Source organism: Eulemur rufifrons, chromosome 4, assembly GCF_041146395.1.
Source record: "Eulemur rufifrons isolate Redbay chromosome 4, OSU_ERuf_1, whole genome shotgun sequence".
Lineage (NCBI taxonomy): Eukaryota > Metazoa > Chordata > Mammalia > Primates > Lemuridae > Eulemur > Eulemur rufifrons.
Window position 1 is genome coordinate 29,012,823 of NC_090986.1, and position 5,691 is coordinate 29,018,513.

General features: G+C 36.2%; 1 pseudogene; it reads left to right on the forward strand.

Annotated features, from left to right (window-relative positions):
- Nucleotides 1-3,467: 3,467 nt before the first annotated feature.
- Nucleotides 3,468-3,896, forward strand: LOC138382444 (ubiquitin-conjugating enzyme E2 variant 1 pseudogene; annotated as a pseudogene).
- Nucleotides 3,897-5,691: the final 1,795 nt, after the last annotated feature.

Sequence of the window (5,691 nt, forward strand, 5' to 3'; positions counted from 1 at the left end):
TTGAAAGTTCAGTCTCCAAAAACTACTTTAAATATTTAAGAATATGACAAAAATATATTTATAATATATTTTAGTCATATATTATGCTCTACATACAATCGTGTGCTGGTGATTGTTTAATAGCTATGCCTTCACACCTTGCAAAAGCAAAACTTGATTTCTTGCATTTGCTGATTTCTATGGTATAAATACTTCCACCACGGCCAGTTTCAAGGTACCAATGTGACACCACTGAAAGTAGAGTTGAGAAGTGATAGTAAGTATTCCATATTTCCACCACAAAGACATAATAAATATGAATAACCTCAAAAGCATAGATAACAGTAAAATGCATTAAAATAATTAGGAAGTGATAAGTTTAGAGTGTTCCCTTTGCTTTCACTGTAATTTATTTAGTTTATATAACTAAAGTTTTGATAATGGCTGTGCTTAATAACTGGTTTCCAAATTTACAAATGTATTCTTGTAAGCCTGTATGAGCTGTCCATAGCATACAACCCCTGTATAAATGATATTCAATATTGCCCATTATAACATAGAAAAATAATGATGCTAAAACTCATGATGCCTTTTCTTCCTTCCTTTCTTCCTTCTTTCCTTTCTTCTTTTGGTTGTTGCAGATTTTCTGGACACAGCAAAATGGGTAGAAATCAGTTGGGACAAATTAAATTATAAAATTACCTATTTATGCTGTTGATACGGGGTCAGAAATAGAAATAAGGTTATATTTCCCTAGGATTAGATAATATACATTTCCATTACATATCACGATATATGTGCGTATCTAGTTATGCATCTAGATACGGTAGAGGATCTATTTTTGTTTCTATGAAAACCGTGTTGAATACTATGGAAGGACTTGATAAAGGTGTGTCACTAAAAAAAGGCTCTCTAGGTATGAGCAAGAAGATGAAAGACCAAGATAAGGCATACCCACTGACAGTTTTTGTACTCTGATTGCTTTGCTAGTATCTTTATATTCTTGGACCACTTTGAGGAAATAAAACTGGAAATTCTAGATAATGAATTTCTGGAGAATACTCATTTATTGATTTATAATAAAAATGTGCCTATATGTAAAGAAAGGTAAATGTATGATAATTTTTTTTTTTTTTTTTTTTTTAGAGATAGGGTCTTGCTCTGTTATGCTCTGTCAGCCAGGCTGGGTTACAGTGGCATGATCGTAGCTTGCTGCAGCCTTAAACTCCTGGGCTCGTCTTTTTGTTTGTTTGTTTGCCATTAACTGATGAACTACTGTCCCCCAAACAATGGATAATATGGCTTCAACTTTGCATATACTTATTATTTCCAAAATTTGTATTTACTAAATTCCATGTGAAATGCAGTTAGAATACAGAAGGCAAGCGAGATAATTAATAGCACGTGATGTTACAAGGTCCATACAATTAAATTTTATTGAATTCAAGAGGAAAAAAAAATGAATGTAGTCAGGTAATTTCTCTTGTAGAAATTATGACACAGTTTGTTTATTCCATTGCTAATTACAAACAATTCTTGTTTACTTTTTGTTATATAGCCCTGGCAGATTAGGTGCCTCTAAGGAAAAAAAGATCCAAATTCTCTGTATCATAAAAGTCATTTTTTTGGATGTGACCTTACAGATGTTTTTGTGGATTTTGTTTAAAACTTGTGTGTATGTGCACACAAAATTAAACAGAATTTTCTGTTTAAAAATTAGTATTAACCTAGCACTGTGGGAGGCCAAGGCTGGTGGATCGTTTGAGCTCAGGAGTTCGAGACCAGCCTGAGCAAGAGTGAGACCGCGTCTCTACTAAAAAAATAGAAAGAAATTAGCTGGACAACTAAAAATATATAGAAAAAATTAGCCGGGCATGGTCGCACATGCCTGTAGTCCCAGCTACTTGGAAGGCTGAGGCAGTAGGATTGCTTGAGCCCAGGAGTTTGAGGTTGCCGTGAGCTAGGCTGACGCCACGGCACTCTAGCCCAGGCAACAGAGTGAGTGATACTCTATCTCAAAAAAAAAAAAAAATAATAATAATAATTAATATTAAGTTTATTCCAGTTAGAAATTTTAGAAGTTAGTTTTTGTTAGGCTTACAAATCTTACTTTATATATTTATAAATCTAGAAAAATATAACAAGAGGTCTTTGAAGAGGTCTTTAATTACTGATTGGTGTTATTTAAAACTTAAAGATTAGTAAAGCTTTCAAAATAAATTCACAAATTTACTATACTTTAAAATAATTTTTAAGTAATTTTATTTTCTGACTGACCAAGTTTTAAGTACTCAAGTAATATATAGCAATCTAATAAATTAAACTTATTAAAATGGTTATTTTTAAGTTTCAATAAATGTTCCAATATTTTTTATTAGTGTTTCACTTACACTTTTAACTTTAAATCACAAACTGAAATCAATTATTTAGCAACAGATATTAAATTGGAATAACAAGGTTATTTGTTATTATAATAGGACAGATTCTCTTGAACATTACAAATCATGGAAACAAAAAGCCCAGATATCTTAACATAAAAATATTAACACTAGAGGTTTGATTCTCTTAGGCCTTTCTATACTTAATTTTATATCTTCCCTGGGTTAAAATAAATTTGTTTGTTAAATAAACTATTTTACCATCTCAAGCAATTGGGAAGATACCTTTGCAAGTTGGTTATGATGGTATAATAACCAGAGACATGTGACAGAATACTGTCTAGGTTCTTATTCCTGACATTGATGGGGCACCCTAAGCCCCATTTATGGTATCTTCTATTAAGAGGCATAGCACTATTAGCCCCAGAAGTCTGTTTTCCAGTTCCATTCATGGAAATCTGAAATGTCCCTTCAAAATGCTATGTTATTTGACTGAATTCTGCATTTCTTTCAATCTTAATATTTAAATGGTCTGCTTTGCAAGTTATAAAAACCTTCAAAATTTAGGGGATCCTGCATTCATTTCATATTCTTTTTATCTCTTTAGATCCATGAAACTTTTTCAAATGTCATATGATATCTGATTAAATTTTGAGTATCTCTTATGGCTTTATTTGGTCAAATCCTCAGAGATTTTCTATTGTCAGGAAGGTGTTTGAGGCTTCCTGTTAGTTTAAACAAGATCTAGATGGTGGTTCTGTGACTTTACTGCCAAAACAATGGAGTAGATGCATGCTGAAGGGAATTCATTAGTGTTATTTGGTCAATCCTCTGTTTCTTATTATATAAATACTCTCTCAAAGTGTTTTCATAAATTTAAAAACTATGTTATAAAGTGAGAATATGGAGAGCCCTTGCAAAAATTCTAATCATCTCTAATTGTAAATACTGCTAGATTGGACACCTATCTTCAAATAATCACCCTCCTCCGATTCCTTTAGAAAAAAATAACATCATTGATTTCTTATGAAAAATATGTACATAAACACAATGTGGGAGTATGGAAAAGGGGCAGGACTTGGAGACACAGGGATGCAAAGTGGCAGTCACATGAGCTGAGGAGTAAAAGCCTTTTGCAATTTCTGACTGTTGTAAAAACTGGAGGAAGGCCAGAAAAGAGTAGGAGATGACATGGTTAGTTGGGGTCTCGAAGATGATGAAGATAAGATACAAGGTGGACAGGGATGATAATTTGGTCTTCAAGAACAATTTATGAAAATCATATATACAGCTTCAAAATAGAATGTGGACCTAAATACCCAGAAGTACTCCCCTTTGTAAGATTTGTAACAAAAATTAGGACAAATGGAGTTAAATAGTTCTAATGGAGTGGTGGATCCAAGAGCCATAGCAGTGCTAGCAAAATGGCAGAATTCATATAGCATCAAAGTTGTTCTGCAAGAGCTTCGGCACCTAATGATGTCTAAAGAAAATATGAAACTTCCCCAGCTGCCCGAAAGACAGTGTTACAGCAAGTGATGGAAAAGAAAAATCACAGGCCCTTTCTCCTTTCCCCCAGTCAATTTTAGCAGTCTTCATTTTCCACAGTAATAAATTTTCTAGATATGTCTTGTAGACCTCAAAGTACTGGAAAGGAAGTTCCCAAAGGTAATTTATCTTAAGATACTGTAAATGATACTAATTTTTTGTTCATTTGAGATATACATGTTTTCTATAACAAGTCATCCTGTTAAGTGTAACTACTGTCCGAATAGTTGAACTTCTGGGATCAAGAAAGTGTATTTCAATTGATTCCCATTGTAACTGGTGGGGCACATCTAACTGAACTATGACAAGGCACATCGCACAATCACCTTGCTCTGATTACATGGCCTGAGGTTTCTTCCTTCTCCTCCTTCCCCTCACCTGCGTTCTGCCCTCCCTCTTTGGGGTTTGTTAGAGTGTATGCGAAGGTTTTGGGTTGCAGCCTGTGGGACTACTGCTGGGTGTGTGGGGTGCTTTGCCTGCACCCCTGGATTCTTTCTTTAAGTCTTACATGATGCTGCCTTCCAAGCCCTTGTCCCTCCCCACTCTCCTCCAGTCCTGCCCTTGGCCAAAACAGATTGTATAACCCTTCCTCTCTGAGACTGGCCTTCAGTGAGGAATTCAGAAATTCCCCCATATCTTCTCCTCCCTATTTTTATGGAGGGTGCAGGGGTACTGCTTCCTCCCACTCACCCCACCAAGTCCCTTTTGGCACTGTCACCACCTGACACTTTCCGTGACTCTCCCTTGCTTTGGAAGCCATGGGTAAGGTTGGCAAGAGTCTCTGACCTCCCTCGTTTAGTTTTGGAACTGCATTGATTCACTCCCCACCAGCTTGGGAGCCTGGGAAATGAATATGGGGCCCTTAGCCCTGCCACCCTCTGCTGTCATCATCAGCTGATGCGTATTTTTTAGCTTAGGTTTTGATAAGGTAAGAGGAGTCACGAGGGTTACACACACCTGCCAGCTCTCAAAGTCCTTGGTGATTAACACTTCGAGAAGGGCCATATTTAAGCACACACGATCCCTCTGAATTACTTTCTTTTCCCGTAATTGCTTTTAAACACTAAACAAATTTTAAACAGGGCTCTCATTTGGTCACCCATTGGCATCTAGTTTAGAATCTGACGACTGGAACAAAAAGAACCTTGAATTCAGTGCATACTTTGGTTTTGGTGCAGTTGCTTCTCAGGCTCCTCAGCAGGGATTCAGAAGGCACTGGGTGTGCACAGCAGAGCCCCCAAATTGGCAGGCTTGACTTCCTAGAAAATTGCTGTGTTTTTCCACTTTCTGTTCAGGACAAATGCTGAAATGTGATGCATACCAAAATAAAAGCAATTCATTGTATACTAAATAAAATAAAATAAAATAAACACAGTGGGCACATAGATCAAAGACATTGTAGCAGCAAGTTGTAGTGAAAACATAATATGCCTACAGAATGGGCTCTGGCACATGACCATGGAGAGAGGGGGATGTGGGGCGTGCAGGGGAGGAGAGACAAATCAGGAAATGATACGTAATGGAGCACATTTTAATCCCACCTTCATATCTTGCTGTAGATTCATAGAAAAAGGATTTGAAAACAACATGTTCTTTGCTTTTGAGTGCCTTCAATCTGCATATTACTAAAATATTCATTACACAAATCATAAGTCAAATGGCAACCACAGACAGATCAAAATACATTCATAAATCTTTTTTTTTTTTTTTTTTTTTTGAGACAGAGTCTCACTGTGTTGCCCAGGCTAGAGTGAGTGCCGTGGCGTCAGCCTAACTCACAGCAACC